At 45.9% G+C, this 17,382-nt stretch overlaps 1 protein-coding gene across 3 annotated transcripts in view; it reads right to left on the bottom strand.

The window, feature by feature from the left end:
* Nucleotides 1-17,382, bottom strand: part of LOC128345446 (dynamin-2-like) — a 283,195-nt gene that overhangs the window by 177,132 nt on the left and 88,681 nt on the right. The window contains exons 13-15 of one of the 3 annotated variants that reach the window (XR_008316475.1): nt 7,432-7,514; nt 6,829-6,985; nt 6,042-6,262 (exon numbers count right to left, since the gene is read on the bottom strand). The exons of the other annotated variants lie outside the window; for them this stretch is intronic. The gene's annotated coding sequence lies outside the window, so the exon portion shown is untranslated. Of the gene's footprint in view, nt 1-6,041; nt 6,263-6,828; nt 6,986-7,431; nt 7,515-17,382 lie in introns of those variants that run through there. 3 annotated transcript variants of the gene reach the window in all.

Genomic DNA, 17,382 nt, shown 5'->3' with positions numbered 1-17,382 from the left:
CTCACTGCTCACTGGGGACATCTGGTGCTGCTGCTGTGGCCAGCCGCTCGCCTACAGTATGGCCCAGGTGGGCCGTGCTGCATGTGCAGGCAATGGGTATGACACACAGGGCTGATAAGCTGGTGACCATCATCAGTCAACACACTGAGGAATGGCTAACTGGGAAGCCAAACCTTGGGCGGGTCTTCATGGTCACTCACAGTGGCTCCAAGGCAGTCTCCCAGCTGCAGTGGGTGTCCATACACTGTATGGCCCACACTCTGCACTTGGTGGTATCAGATGCCCTGGGCCTCAAGGAGGCCAAGGCGTCCAAGGAAAAGGGAAGCAAGCCCAGTGGTCCTTCTGCTTCCACGGCTGCGCTTGTGGAGAAGTGCTGCAAGATTGCAACCTATTTCCACTGGAGTGAGAAGGGCAGGCGCATGCTCTGTGAGCAGCAGAGTGAGCTTGGCCTCCCTTGACACCTCACCCCTGGGGATGTTCAGAACTGGTGGATCTCCACCCTTCTCTTGCTCCAGCACCTGCTAAAGCAACAGGTGGTCATCTACAACATGGCAAAGAATCGTGGTGTGTGTGTGTGTGTGTGTGTGTCCTCTCCAACTTGGAGTGGTAGCTCATATCTGGGCCAGTCTTGGCACTCGAGCCCTCCCTGTTTGCCACAAAGAGTGTACTGAGGCAATGCCTCTTAGCCAGGCTCTGCCCACCACACTTCTCCTGGAGAAGGTGATGAGAGAACTCCAGACCTCCCTGACCATTAGGGATGCCAAAGCCCTGGCAGGTTGGCTGAGGACTGGGTGGGTGGAGAAGCTATGCAACAAACTGAGTGACGCAGGAGACCATACTTTGGCCTGCCTGTGTTGACCCAACTATGAAGGGCAATGCCATCAGCCCTGGTTGAGTGGGTTAGTGAAGCAAAGCAGAGGAGGCTCGATAACCAGGGGAGGGTGCTGGCACACCTACATTACTTCTAGCGCATGTCCCACACCCAGCACCACTATGGGTAGGTCCTCGCCCCCTCCTCTTACCAATCCAGCAGCGTGGCATCCCTGGCAACGCTGCTGGCAGTTCCACACCTTTGTTCCATCCAGCAGGGGTGCTTTGGCACAGGAGGAGAGAGGGGGCACCCTGCCCCGAAACCGGAGCCAGCCGAAACAAGGTGGGGTGTACGTCTACGAGGTGATTCAGAGTCAGAAAAATTAACCACGTGTTCGACAACCGTTGGTTTTGTCTTACATGTGAATGTGGCCAGTGTGTATCATCATCCCTACACGAGTCTGAAATGCTGACCAGCCAGCATAAAGCAATGGGCACTTGACAGCCTTTCACACTGAACAATGTACTACTGCTCCATTCCAAAGCAGGTTAGTTGCCCTTCAGTCTCATTGAAATCGAAGGGACCATCAAGTCAAGGCTCAATGTTAAGCTCAAAGGAAAGCACGGAGCAAACCATGTCCACATGAAAAATTCTGAAAAGCTGAAAAGCTTGGGTATGCTCTCACCAACAGAAGTTGGTTCAATGAAAGAGATTACCTCACTGACCATGATTCTTAGGAACATAGGAAGCTGCCATCTAGTCAGAGCATAGCTCCATCAAGCTCAGTATTGTCTACACAGCCTGGCAGTGGCTTCTCCAAGGTTGCAGGCAGGAATCTCTCTCAGCCCTATCTATCCCTTTGCCCTGCGAGATCTTCCCGGGAGGGAGGAGGAGGGAGAGTGAGGGGATAGCCGAACCACCTGTCCACTCAGAACCGTACTCTGAGTTTAGGGTAAAATTTGTAGCTCATGCCGATGATCTTACATTACTGTTATCGAATGAAAATGAAATCTCTGTAATACTGGACCTCTTCTGGGAATATGGCAAGATCTCGGGCTCAGAATCAAATGCTGACAAAAGTGTATTTGTTAAAATGGACCCCGGACGTCAGCAACTCTCGTGCCTACCTATTTCTGAATGTAAAGACGAAGGGGCCCCAGAGTCCAAACTGAAGTGGGCAGATACAGTAAACATTTTGGGGATTGAATATGGGATTAAGGGAAAAGTCGGGGGGGGGAATTGGACCGATTGGGAAGAAAAAGTAATGCTTAAAATCACCATGTGGAAAAAATGGAGCCTTGCCATATACCAGAAAGCGGTTTACATCCGGACGTACCTGATACCCCTGGTGCATAACCTGGCGGTAGTCTATCCTCCCCCGCTCGATCTCCTTCGGAGAGTTGAAAGCCAGATCTTCCGTCTAGTATGGCACACAGCGTCCTTCCCTTTGGCCCGTGCGCTAGCATTTAAGGAGGTTGAGCGGGAAGGCCTAGCCCTACCTGCCCTGCAACCCTATTTTATAACTGAATTCATGTCCTACAATTTTGGAAACTGGATTTTCGTGAATGTCCATGATATGTCCAACCTCCTGCAAAAAACCTGGGTCTCGCTTTTCGCTCTGCGTTGGCGCAAGTCAGCATGGGGCATAGCATGGTGGGTGAAAGGATCTTTCAATGGTAATATCACACAAGTATGAAAAAGAGAACACCCAGACTACTTGAGAGATTTGTTATTCACACTTAAGAAATGGAAGGTTGAACCACATCTATTTAAAGGATCCTCCTCAGTTAAGCAGCTGAGGAAAACAATTTATGGAGAGATTCTAGAAGTGGGTTTCTTAAAACTTGATTTAGAAGGTAAATGCTATAAACACCGCACTTCACAGTACTTGTTGCAACCCGATCACCCTATCGCTCTCTTCAAGGAGAAAAAAGTCCCTTTCCATTGATGGGAAACAAGGTGGCGCGTATACCATCAAGTACTACCACTTAATGCGGTTAAGCCATGGCTCCCAGAGGACCAGCAAGAGTGCCCTCAAATTACTTGCAAACAGAAAGCTAGTGAGCTAAGTAAAACTTTCAGGGAAACCCACTCACATGTCTTAAAAGAGTGTGTGGTAGCCAAAAGAGTGTGGCAGGGAGTAAGCAAGCTGTTAGAGTGGCCTGATTTGGAAAAACAGACTTGGGAAGAACTAACACCGGGTTTGAGCGACAGAACCTCTTTTCGAGGTCCCAGAAAGAAACCTTCAAGGAAACGGGACACAACGGGTGCCCTCATACTAGGGAATTGGAATGTTCCCCTCCTCATAATCAGGTTAGTAAACCTGTATGTCATTTATGCAATGTTCCTGCATAGGAATAGGGAGGGAAGGCGCAACCAAGAGGTTCACGCAGATGAGACAGTAAATCTCTTCTGGAAAAGTTTGTATGGTTATGTGCAAAAAGACAAGAGTATCTCTTCTAAACAGCAATAGGACAAATTGTGGAAATGGTCGTCGGATGTAACCCCCGCAGTTACCTGATGTGCCTTGAAATCCCCCACCCCCGAGTTACAGTTCTACCTGCATATACTTCATAACCTTGTGGGTTTCCAAATCATTGCTTGTAAATCTTTGTAGATATATCATGTACAAACAACCACTTTGTAGGGATGTGCAAAAATTTTTGGGCACAGTACGATCTGTGCCCATAACGAACAATTTTGGGTGATTCGGGGCCGAACCAAATCACCCCCGATGTCCCCCGATATTTTTCGGGCACGAGCCGAATCACCCAAATTTCGGACCTGAAAAATTCGGGTGATTCGGTTCATGGTTGATTTTTGTTGATTTTAAAAAAATTTTAGTGACTTTGGGGCAGTTTCGGGGCATAGCATGGGATCTGTGCAAAAGGAGTAGAGTGGAGTGGTAGAGCCTAATGGGTGCAGGCAACCACCCCAATATCAGAGGGATTCAGCAAAGGGCTGATTTTTGGTAAATTTCTGAAATTTTCATGTCTTTGGGGCAGATTGGGGCATATTGGGGCAGAAAGTGGGGCCTGGGGCAGAATAGTGGGGTGGGGTGGTAGTGCCTAATGGATGGAGGCGACCACCCCAATTTCAGGTGGTTTGGACAAAGGGGTGATTTTTTGAGAATTTTTGAAATTTTAGTTACTTTTGGGCAGTTTTGGGGGCAGAAAGTGGACCTGCCACAAAAGAGTTGCGTGGGATGGTAGTGCCCAATGGGTAGAGGCTACCACCCCAATTTCAGGGGTATTGGGCAGAGGGCTGATTTTTTGGGAATATTTGAAGTTTGGGTGTCTTTGGGGCAGATAGGGGGCAGGAAGTGGATCTGCCCCAAAGGAGTGGGGTGTTCTGGTAGATAGCGCCTAATGGGTGGAGGCTACCACCCATGTCCAATTTAAGAGTGATTGGGCAGAGGGGTGAATTTTGGTGAATTTATTTTTATGAGGTTTGTCTTCATAAGGTGAAGTGTGCTAAATTGATTACTTCCTCATATTATTCATAGTAAAGGAAAGTGTGAAAAAGTGAAAGTGGGGTCATGAGAATTGTTTTTAATTGAAAAAAATCTCATTTGCTATGATAGAATGAGAATTCACAACTCAGAAAAACCTGATGTTTCAGATAGGACCTCAGTACTTGCTGGTAATTTTATCTCTCCACTGGAAATAGCCAGCTATTTCTAAGTTAGCCCCAGGTATAGATTGGATTCATTTGCCAATATACTTTATGGACATTTTTATACTCAAATGCATATAGACAAGACCATCATGAATTGGATTACTGGATATTGGATGATGATGATGATGATGATGATGTAGCTCCAGTTGCTGCTGAGCCCACCTACCAGACGGAACATACAACTTAACTCCTGCCCCTTTTAAACATGACATTTAAAACATGGAAGAAACCTGTGTTCCCTGGGGTCCATCCCATGGTGCTGCTAATCTAATGAAAGGCCCACAACCAATGGGCAGGGCTCATTGCACAGCAGCTTCACACAAACCTGTTGCCCCCAATCTTTGACTCCTTGTGCGTCGGACCCACTCTCCTTTGCAACTTCTGGTCCTTGCCCACCCTCCTCTGCTCTCAGCTCTGTCTCCACTTCCAACTCCTCCTCGGACTCTTCCAGCATGCCCACGACTCTATTCTTGTTCTTGTTTCAGGTGCCAAGCTAGTTGAACACATCCACGTGTGCTGGTGCAGAGCTACCACAACAGATATTGACTGAATCATACTGTCAGTGCCAAAAGGATTCTGTTCTTGGATTGGAACTGAGCAGTTTCAACTGTCATGGAGTTAGGAGTAGGATGGTGCAGAAGGAACTGACTGTCCCTAGCTTGAACCTTGTAAAAACCTTCCAGCTTCCTAGAAGTAGGTGGCAACGATGCAGGTTTCCCCCAGCAAGCTTTGACAATGTCCATTCAAGCAGAGTTCAGTGGTAGGAAGTTAGAGTGCCAAGTGTCCGCATCAATTGGCCCCAAAATGGGATCAGGAGAAGATTTAGGAGGTTTGTTCATCTGGATACCTAAAGAGTTAGCCATATGGACCACTTGGTCAGTGAAGAGCTTCAGGTAATCTGATGGAGACAGAGGCTTTGGATCTCCCATTAGATCTGAAGGTGTGGAACCTGATGCAATGTTCAGGGATGTTTCTGCATCTTCCTCTGAGGCAGATTCTTCAGTCAAGGAATCCGGTGGTAGAGAGTCAACATCCGGCTGCTTACATGGTTGAGTTCTCTTCTCTCTTGACTGAGACCAAGTACTGCAGTGTTGAGGAGAGTGTGATCGGGACCAAGAGTCTGGATGGTCCAATCTCCCCAGAGATTGGTGTTGATGTGAAGCCCAGGAGCAAGGCTGGAGATAGTTTTTCCTATGATCAATGCCATATCTGTTGTCGAAGAAGTAAGCGTAATGATCAGGCATGATCAGATGTAGAGTCATCTCAATGTCAACTTTCTCAGTCACAATATACCCAATCCGATGAGTGTTTTGGAGAGTACCGACAGCAAGGAGATTCTCTGACACCCGGAGAGTATTGGTATCATGTAGACTCTCTTCTGTATCGTCAGTATCGTATAGGAGAGGCTCTTCAGTCTGGAGGAGGTCAGTGTTGAGGAGAGCAGCTAGGGTTGATGGTATCTCCTTCCAAGTGAAGCAGATCATGATCTACCTCATGTTCAGGATTGAAGGGTGATGTTGGTGTGGCTTCTCTGGTCTCCCTTTTTGGGGAGTGGAGCAGTCTCTGGAGGCTCTGTTGAGTTCATAATCATCCATGTCTTGGACTGGAAGTCCCTGTTCAGGCTTAGGTAGAAAACACCTTTTTTGGAATCAGAGTCGATGACTGAGATTTTTTTTGATTGAAGGCAGTTGAGATATCAGGGTTGGAGTGAAGAGCTGCTCCAGTGTGTGCATTGGCTTAGAAAGGTCTTCATTTTTAATTGGCTGGAAAACTCTGAGAAGAGAAAGAAAGTCAGAAAAAACAATTTAGTTAGGACACGCATTCCAAAGTCCCAGGGCAACCCTTGAAAAGTCCCAATTTCAGGTCGCCACAAACTGAGCCAGTAGCCACTAAAACCAGACCTCCCAGATGATCTTCAGAGGCGGCGGGGTTCATGAAGAAGATGGCTTGCTTGTTAATACATTGGGCCGAAGCCATTCAGGGCTTTATAGGTAATAACCAGCAACTTCTCTTTATCCTGGAAACTGATGGGCAGCCAGTGTCATTCTTTTAGAATGGGTGTAATATGATCTCTTTGGGTAACACCAGAGACCAAGCTGGCTTCTGCATTATGTACCAACTGCAATTCTTGGAATACGTCCAAAGACAGCCCAACATACCGTGCAGTAGTCAAGTCTGGATATTACCAGCATATGCACCACTGTTTTAAGGTCATTGATTTCCAGATATGGATGTTGCTGGCATATCAGCTGCACCTGATAGAAAGCCATCCTGCTCACTTCCTTAGCCTGAGAGACCAGGGAGAGGTTTGTGTCCAGAAGTACTCCCAGACTACATACCTACTCTTTCTGGGGGAGTGTAACCCCTTCCAGAACAGACAGATCTAAGCCACTTCCTATCTTCCAGTCATCTTCCTTGTATTCAACCTCAGTTTGTTTTTCCTCATCCAGCCCATTACTGACTCCAAGTAAGCATTTAGGGAAGATAGGCTATTTCCTAATGAAGTTGACATGGAGAAATAGATTTGGTTATCAGCAGCATATGGATAACACCCTGCACCAAATCCCCCATGATCTCTCCCCGCACTTTCATGTAGATGTTAAAGAGCATTGGAGATTGAATGGAGTCCTGCGGAACCCCCAACAATAGCTTTTCTTTTGAAGAGCAACAATCTCCAAGCAACACCATCTGGAACCTACAAGAGAGGTAGGAACAGAGCCACTGCCAAGTGGTGCCTCCCACTCCCAACCCGCTTCAGGCGCTCCAGGAGGATACCATGATCAATGATATCAAAAACCACCAAGACTCAAAAGATCCAAAAAGATCCACAGAGCCTATGGATTCCTTTTTGGAGATCATCCAACTGGCCGACCAAATTAAAAGAATGTGCCCCCCCCCCCACGGCCCCAACAGCAAGCAATATTAAAGGCTAATTCACATACACTTGATATTCATCACTTGATGCAGCTGAGACATGGCTTTTTCCTTGAATTCGAGCCTCGAGAGAGGTCTCATCAGGGTACATCTGAAAGAGAGGGGAAGATTTCTGTCTTTCTTATGTATGTATGTATGTATTAGAAACATTTGATATACTGCCCACTCCAAAGACTCCGGGTGGTGCACAAAAACATGCAAGCAAGACAACATTAAACATGACATTCTGAATTAAAAATGAAAGTAACCAACCAAAAGCAAATAGTTCAACTACAGGGCAAAAGCCTGGCGAACAAGAAAAGTCTTCAATAGAGATTTGAAGATCAGTAAGGAAGGGGCTAAACGAATCTGCAGGGGAAGAGATTCCCTTTCAAAAGCTGCTTCTTACTACCTCTCTGTGATAGATTTTGATTTTTGAAACTCTCTGGAAGGCTTGTAAAAGTTGTAAAAACCACATTTCCAAGATACAGTCAACTGGAGAACACATCTTGGACAATTCCCTGCACCAACCTTGGTTTAATTGTTGTGCTGTGGACACAAGTTCTTTTTCTTATGCTTCTTCTTATGAAGTGTTCTTTTTCTTATGCACAAGTCAAATTCTCCATTTATTTTTCAAACTTATGTCATAGTGATGCTACAATGCATAGTAGAGAATTAGAAGGCACTTCCGTTTAGTTTTCTAAGTACAACTCCACATAGTATTTGGGTATTTCATGAGCCCCAGCATACTGACATTTGTAGTTTTCGAGCATTTTTGGGTCTGGCTACGTCCACTGCTAAATAGTTTTTGAAAGATTCAAAGATTAACGAACTTGACTTATATTTTTCAGCTGATATTATGGTAAAGTTATCTGAAAGATGGGTGTCAGATGTTTGGACAGGGGGCGCAATTTCAGTGCTTGCCCTAGGCGCTCTTTTCCCTAGATACGCCTCTGGCAGAGGGCCTTGGAAGCAGTGTGTGTGCCCCTCCCTCGGACCTACAGATCTCTGGATGGTATGTCAGCCCCTATTGAAGCACAATCTGAAGTATTCTATATTACATATCAAATCCTCTGCTTACTTTTAGAATAGAATTTTGCTGAAGCACCTTGGAAATTCAACCAATCTTGTCCAGGCAGACAGAGGCGTATCGAGGGAAAATAGCACCTAGGGCAAGCACTGAAATTGCGCCCCTGTCCAAGCAGGGATGATGGGACTTGTAGTCAACAACATCTGGAAATCCCTGTTAAAAGGAACACTGTACCATCTAGACATGGTTGCTGATCAAAACCTGAAAACATGAGCCATTTTTATTAAAGACTTAGAACAACCGTCAGGAGTTATGTGAGGATTCCAGGGTCATTTTCTGTCTCATCTCATGCTTTTTAAAAACCATGACTTTGTCCTAAAGGATCACCTGCCCAGACTCCTGACAGCCTTTGTCTTGTGATGACAGTTGGCTCATGATGGGGTATATGTGCATTCACCACACTAGTGCTTACTTTGGCACCAGGAGGGAGGAGGATACACTAGTTTGCCACACTAGACAGAGGCATTTGCAACAGGAGCAGACAGCCAAGTTCTGCCAGGGCCAAAACCAGCCCTGGCCAGACTAAGAAATCATTGTAATTTGCCCCTTCCTGTCACAAGCAGTGTGCTGTTCTTCTATTATTGACTCTCAGATAGCCTAACTCTCAGACATCTCAGTCACGGATGGAAAATATAGGGTCAATTTACAAGAGACACATTTTCTACATGGAAGTTTCTTCTGTGCAGGTGTTGTGCAGAAACCCATGTGTAGTGATCAATACATATGTATCTATTCCGCACAGTTTCTTACAAAAATGACATCCCCACAGGAAATTTTGCTTCACATGAACTAGTTCTGGGTGATAGGCAATGGACAAGAATTTGGCAAAAGAATTTGGCAGTATAAAAATATCTTAAAGAAATAAAATTTTGTTTTTATCTTGTAAACCTCCCAGACACATAAGTTTGGGGTTGTATAAAATATGTTAAATAAATAAAATAAAATGATGTTCCATTTACCAAGAAACACAGACAATGTCAGCGTAAAGCTGGATAAAATAAAGCAGGAAGTGCATCAGAGACCCTGGGCAACAGCAAGGTCTTCTATATGTTGTTCTATATGCAAGGAACGATCATATTTGCAAGGAAATTCCTGTCTCTAAAAGTCATTTCACTTTATGATATACATCTATTTAATTAAAGGATAAGCAAAGTACAGTGTTTAAGAAGCAGAGCCCCACACACCCAGTTCTTTTCCCTATGACCAGAATAGGGTGATGTTCTACTGGAATATCTCCTATGTTTATGGATAACTTTCTACTGAATTTTACTCTTAGTGGAAGCAAGCTAGGTGTGTTATTTATGTTTCAAAATCTAAATCTAGATCCATTTGCTTGGATTAATATTGAACACACAAAATTTGAATCTAGGTTAATTTTAACCTGCTCCTTTGAAATGAAATTACATTAATAGAAATGTAAAGCTGGCTTTTTTTAACTGAATGACTATTTACATTTCAATTTTTTTAAAATCATATGAAGTTCAGAATAATATCTAATTCAGCAAAGGAAATTAGTTAATTTTAATTCTGTTTCACTGAATATAAATTTTTGGCAGTTTGAGGGAAGCAAATATTGACATCAATTGCAAACATCTTGTATTTTTAGAGCTAAATGGCTATTTAGTACAATGTGTTGGATGTAGAGAATTTTGAATTCATAAAACTGAAAGTGTAACTCAGCTTTCTCAGTTTAAAAGCTGCACCTACCAAAATCCCCTTCCTCCACATACAACTAAAAGGAAGGCACTCTCTCCTCCTTTGCAGCTGAGCACTGGATCTGCAGCCCTGTTCCTGCCTTTTCCCCACCAGCAACGGGTTTTCCCTTCTTCTATACAGTCAAGGCTTCCTTTCTCTTCCTTGAACTCACCCTCTTCTTGCAGGATTTCCATTGAAAAACCTTCTGCCTTGCAAACTGCAAGCCACAACTGCTCACAGGTTGGAAAATGCAAACACAAGTGGTTGTTTTTTTAACAAGAAGGAGGCGGGACAGGATGGAACCTGGAGAGCCTTCACATTTCTGGACCTCTCTAGGCACAAACTCACTGTTCATTTCACCCTTTCAGCCTCTCCTGAAAAACTAGTTTGTTGCAGTTCTCTTACATTTCTTTTATTGTCTACATTTTACAAAAGAAAGAAACCTCGTTGGCGGGGGCAGGGGGGAGGCATCAGCCTGAGAAAGCACCAGTCAGATGGAATTTCTTGGAGACGACTGGAGAGCAAGCGGGGCACAGGCAATGGACTGACTCTGGACTCTGGGGTGGGTCAGGACTTGCAGCAAGAACATAAGACGAGACAGCAGGGCAGGCAGTCGCAGTGCTTGCAAATGGGAACAAGCAACCCCGCCCAGCTTACTAGGATGCCCCCTCCCCAGCACTGGTCAGTGTTTGCTGCCTGAAAGGAAGCCCTCCAATGACTCTGAAGAGCTGGCTCAGGGCCTCGGAACTTGAGGCCACGCCCCTTTAGAAGTCACATGCCAAGGGGAGGGGCCTCAAGCTCCTTGCTCTGGCTCTTTGGAGCTTGAGGCCACGACCCCTTTGACACCACATGCCAAGGGGGCGTGGCCTTGAGCTCCGAAGAGCATGAGCAAGCTCTTTGTAGTCATTTCAATCAGAGCTTGCTGGCTGAAAGCATCTATTCTTCCTTTCTCTGCCTCTCTGAAGGAAAAGAAATGGGAAGAGACGCTTTCATAACGCGAGATCAATGGCCTCAGAATGGTGGTCCATATGCTGCTACATATATCTCGGTGCTTACATTTGCTGGTAACCTCCAGATTTGACTACTGCAATGCACTCTATGTGGAGCTACCTTTGTATGTCGTCCAGATACTGCAGTCGGTACGGGTTGCCAGGTGGGTCTCTGGGTCCTCTCGGAGTGACCATATGATTCCAGCATTGATAGAACTACACTGGCTACTTATAAGTTCCAGGGCAAAATACAAGGTGCTGGCTATCACCTCTAAAGCTCTGAACAGGTTAGTCTCTAAGAGAACATCTTCTTCGCCATGAGCCCCACTGCCCACTAAAGTCATTGGGAGAGGTTCCGCTGCAGTTGCCACTGGCTCATCTAGTGGCGACTAGGAATGTGCATGGAACCAGTTATCCCGGTACTCCTCAGGCTCGAGCGAGCTGGGCCAGCTCAGCCGTACACTTGTCAAGGGGAATCCAACTAGGATGCCTCTTTAAGAGTACCGGCAATTCCCTGTCCTCAAAAGGGGGAGTGGGCAAAAGGCTTGGAAGGTGGATTTAGATTAGGGATACAAGAAAGGCCCTTGTGGTTGACTGCTGCACTATTCCGTCAGTAGCTTCCTCCCTCCTTCACTTCCACTGAGTCTCCTCCTCTCCAAGCATGGGAAGGAGAGCCCTGCTGTTGCCCAAACAAGAGAGTCCAGAGGGAAGCCAGGCAGCTGCTGGGAGCTCCTGTGTGATTTCAAAGTTTGGGTTCACTCCATGAATGAACGCTAGTCGCTGTGCTCTATCCTTGATAGCACTGCTCTCACCCACTGCAACAGAGTCATATTCAAAGTGTGAGCAACCTTCTTTGAGCTGCCCACTGAGGCTCCTGGATATCTCTGCCTCACAGTGTTGGATAGTCATTCTGGACAAGCGTCTCTCCTGCAGCACTCTTTTCTTTTCTGGAAACAGTACCTCAGCAGCTCTCATTCAATACAGTTTTGCATATTCAGCATCTCTAAATGGCCAACCTAGATGTGCTGTCAACTGGGCAATCTTGAAGCTTCCTCTTGCCATGCTTCATTCATAGCCATAGCTCTTGGGAATATGTTCTGTTGAGCTCAACATTTCCTTTTCAGTTGCTGCACTCTGGCACATCTCTCAGTGGCACCTAAAGAGCCAAAGGTTTTCTGAGGTCTGCTGTCAGAATGCCTCTGGCTATTGAATCCTTTGGGTACTGCAACCTGTTCTTGACACACCAGGCATAGGTATTTGCCACTGTATTCCAAGAACAGGTATTCTTCTGGCCACTTGTGTTGAAATGGCCTGTGGTCCTGCTCTATCTTCCTCCTCTTTGGTTTTGGAACTGCTGCCATTGCAGAGGCAATTTCAGCCCTTGTATTGCACCTATCAACCAAACACTACAATTAAAATAGGGACAGGGATCCAGACACAGCTCTCTCACTTCCCTGCTGCCATTCATCATCATCTCTAGCTCCAAACGAGATCTTAAGTCATGAAGAACAACAACAACTCTTAACTCACTGGCCAGCACTGACTTGTCCCGGACAAGACTGAAAAGTCCATGACTTTTCTCTCAGCCTAACCCGCCTCACAGGCTTGTTGTGAGGATAAATAAGGTAAGCATATACACTGCCCCTTGGAGGAAGAGCGGGATATCAATTTAGAAGTCTAAGAAAAGACATGTCAAATCAAATGTCATGAACACTGATGCTGAGTTTCATTCTTAATCATATGAACGTTTCATTGCTCTCCTTTTCACAAATGTTCGGTCTGTGTAAGAATCCATCTGGCCATTTGTCTTTCAAACGACAAATTTCCACCATGGTTCTATTTCCCCAGTACACCACTGCAATGAGGATTATATTCCGACATCAAAATAGCAGAAGAACAGCCCTGCTGGATCAGGCCCAAGGAGGCCCATCGAGTCCAGCATCCTGTTTCACACAGTAGCCCACCAGATGCCCCTGAGAAGCCCACAGGCCAGAGCGGAATATCTGTTCTGTGGATACAATGGCCAGTTGTATTCAGGCCAGGGCTACTTGTGCAACAGAATTTCATATAACCTGCACTGCCAGGCTTCATTTTTGTATGGGATGTGGACTCTTTTCTTGTGGTGTTTTTTGAGAAGCGGTTCAGGTGTGTGCATGTGAATATGAGAGAGAGTGAGAAAGAGACGGGGGGAGGGAGGGGGGAGCGCTTAGTGGCCTGTAGAGGTGTGTCTCTCCATCATGCCTTAATACATCGATAGTGTACCCTTTAGGCACCACAATCCTCTTTGTTTTTCATACAAGATGAATTGCTAAAGATTTCGGCCACAATCCTACAAAGCGATGTGTGGGAAATTAGTTGTTTCTGCAGCTCAACACAGCTTTGAATTTCCTCCCACCTCCCCACAGCAACAACCCCCCCCTCCGCAAAGCCTCTTTTGAGCAGCAGCCAACAGAAGGGACCACTTATTTTGCTTGGGCTAACTCTCTGCCTCCCCACATCCAGCAATCCTCTTGCTTGCCTGAACACCATAGAAAAAACCAGTCCACTGGTCTTGCTGCTTGTCTCCCACCCCACAACTCCTCCCAACTCCCCACAATACGAATATGACACATATTTATATACTGCTTTTCAACAAAAGTTCCCCAAGCGGTTGACATAGATAGATAAATCAATAAGATGGCCCACAATAAAACACCACCCCTTTTGGGAGCAGCAGCAAACAGAAGCATCCACTTCAGTTGCTTTAGCTGCCCCCCTTTCCCAACTCCATTGCCTTCCCACTTCCCCAAATCCAGCGAACCTCCCTCACAGCAGCAGAAAACATAAAGAGACAAGTCCGCTGTCCAGACGATCACTGAAAATCGAGATGGGCTCCTCTAGCCCGGTTTTCAGTGATCGTCAGAATAGCTTCAAAGGAGTGCGCATGTCGTCATCTTTCTCATGGAGTTAGTGCTAAACCATGACATTCCTCTTGGGAAGCTGTGGCTCAGAAACGGACAGATATGTCAGCTGCTGTGACCACATCCATCCCTCAAACATACCCATGAAGTGCCGTTTGAGAATGGAAGCCTTCACCTGGGCCGGGGCTGCCCCTCGCTGAAGGTCTTGGAGCAGAGACTGGATCGTCAGCTGTGCTGGGGATTCTCTAGCTCTGGATTCCCAGCGTCATGCAGCAGATTGGCCCAGGTGGCCCAGGTGGCCCACAAGGCCCCCTCCAACTCCCCCATTCCCCACTCACTCCAGACAGAATCTCTGCTTCTCCTTTGGTTCTGAAGAGCTGAAGGCAGGTCGCCGGGTCTTCTGTGTGCATGATCGGTCTCTGTGTATTAGGATACCTCTTCCTTTAGTTAGGATGCTTTCTGAATTTGTGGCTCCAGGTCAACGTCAGTGCTGAACTGCTGTTTTTTCAAAATGTACCTTCTCGATTATTCTTTCTACAGAGGAATTTAGTTGTTTCTCCCAGGGAACTAGTCAAGGCACAGAGCAGAAATCCTGTTTTTTCTCTGCTACTTCAGTTTGCCAGAAATAGATCCATATTTTTAAAAACCAATGATCTTGCTGACTTCCAAGAATGAGAGGAGAGCTGGTCTTGTGATAACAAGCATGACTGGTTCCCAGAGCTAACCAGGGTCCGCCCTGGTTATATATGTATAGGAGACTAGATGTGTGAGCACTGTAAGATACTCCCCGTAGTGGCTGGAGCCACTCTGGGAAGAGCAGAAGGTTCCAAGTTCCTTCCCTGGCTTCTCCAAGATAGGACAAGATTTATTTATTTTTCATAGGACAAGATTTTTTTAATTGAACCAACAAACTACCAAAGCATACAGTACGTTGCCAAAGCACAATGATATACAAAGTGGTTGTTTGTACATGATATATCTACCAAGATTGACACACAATGATTTGGAAACCCACAAGGTTATGAAGTATATGCAGGTAGTACTGTAACTCGGGGGTGGGGGATTTCAAGGCACATCAGGTAACTGGGGGGGGAGTGTTACATCCGACGTCCATTTCCACAATTTGTCCCATTGCTGTTTAGAAGAGATACTCTTGTCTTTTTGCACATAACCATACAAACTGTTCCAGAAGAGATTTACTATCTCATCTGCGTGAACCTCTCGGTTGCGCCTTCCCTCTCTATTCCTATGCAGGAGCATTGCATCAATGACATACAGGTTTACTAACCTGATTACGAGGAGGGGAACATTCCAATTCCCTAGTATGAGTGTTGGAAAGTTAAAGGACTTTGCGCTGTCTCATGCCTCAGACAGTGGAGGACAGACTAGTAAGTCAGAGGGCTAGAAGGTCAAAGACATTTGCTCATCACTTCCCGCTGCTCTGATGCTATCCCTTTGAAATGTAGATGACTAATCTCAGGGACTTCCTTCCTTCTTCTCTTCTCTCTCTTTCTACCTGGCTCTTTACCTTGCAACATGGCAAGTCTCTTGCCCTGCACCATATGTGCAGAGAAGATGGTGAATCCATCTGCATCCACTTAGATAGATGGATTAGAGATCCTAAATCCTCACTTTCCTATCTAGAATGGAGTTCCTTAATAAATGCCTTTTATATTGATTGGAAACTAGCAATTGGCTCCAAGTTACTTTACTCTTAGCACACAGGCATGCCTCACTAAATCCGCTGTGTTTGTGCCTCTGTGCACTCTACTATATTGAAAAGAGATTCTCTCACCACAGAGAATTTCCAACAATGAGGGCACCCGTTGTGTCCCGTTTCCTTGAAGGTTTCTTTCTGGGACCTCGAAAAGAGGTTCTGTGGCTCAAACCCGGTGTTAGTTCTTCCCAAGTCTGTTTTTCCAAATCAGGCCACTCTAACAGCTTGCTTACTCCCTGCCACACTCTTTTGGCTGCCACACACTCTTTGAAGAAATGTGAGTGGGTTTCCCTGAAAGTTTTACCTAGCTCACTAGCTTTCTGTTAGCAAGTAATTTGAGGGCACTCTTGCTGCTCCTCTGGGAGCCATGGCTTGACCGCATTAAGTGGTAGTACTTGATGGTATAAGCACCACCTTGTTTCCCATCAATGGAAAGGGACTTTTTTCTCCTTGAAGAGAGCGATAGGGTGATCGGGTTGCAACAAGTACTGTGAAGTGCGGTGTTTGTAGCATTTACCTTCTAAATCAGGTTTTAAGAAACCCACTTCTAGAATCTCTCCATAAATTGTTTTCCTCAGCTGCTTAACTGAGGAGGATCCTTTAAATAGATCCGGTTCAACCTTCCATTTTTTAAGTGTGAATAACAAATCTCTCAAGTAGTCTGGGTGTTCTCTTTTTCATACTTGTGTGATATTACCATGGAAAGATCCTTTCCCCCCACCATGCTATGCCCCATGCTGACTTGCGCCAACGCAGAGCGAAAAGCGAGACCCAGGTTTTTTGCAGGAGGTTGGACATATCATGGACATTCACGAAAATCCAGTTTCCAAAATTGTAGGACATGAATTCAGTTACAAAATAGGGTTGCAGGGCAGGTAGGGCTAGGCCTCCCGGCTCAACCTCCTTAAATGCTAGCGCACGGGCCAAAGGGAAGGACGCTGTGTGCCATACTAGACGGAAGATCTGGCTTTTTCAACTCTCTGAAGGAGATCGAGCAGGGGAGGATAGACTACCGCCAGGTTATGCACCAGGGGTATCAGGTACGTCCGGATGTAAACCGCTTTCTGGTACATGGCAAGGCTCCATTTTTTCCACATGGTGATTTTAAGCATTACTTTTTCTTCCCAATCTGTCCAATTCCCCCAGCGCCGACTTTTCCCTTAATCCCATATTCAATCCCCAAAATGTTTACTGTATCTGCCCACTTCAGTTTGGACTCTGGGGCCCCTTTGTCTTTCCATTCAGAGATGGGTAGGCACGAGAGTTGCTGACGCCCGGGCTCCATTTTAACAAATACACTTTTGTCAGCATTTGATTCTGAGCCCGAGATCTTGCCATGTTCCCAGAAGAGGTCTAGTATTACAGAGATTTCATTTTCATTCGATAACAGTAATGTAAGATCATCGGCATGAGCTACAAATTTTACCCTAAACTCAGAGTACGGTTCTGAGTGGACAGGTGGTTCGGCTATCCCCTCACTCTCCCTCCTCCTCCCTCCCGGGAAGATCTCGCAGGGCGGAGGGATAGATAGGGCTGAGAGAGATTCCTGCCTGCAACCTTGGAGAAGCCACTGCCAGGCTGTGTAGACA

Source organism: Hemicordylus capensis, chromosome 2 (assembly GCF_027244095.1).
Source record: "Hemicordylus capensis ecotype Gifberg chromosome 2, rHemCap1.1.pri, whole genome shotgun sequence".
NCBI classification, from domain to species: domain Eukaryota; kingdom Metazoa; phylum Chordata; class Lepidosauria; order Squamata; family Cordylidae; genus Hemicordylus; species Hemicordylus capensis.
The sequence above is the reverse complement of the archived record's forward strand: the minus strand, read 5'-3'. Positions and strand labels throughout refer to the sequence as shown.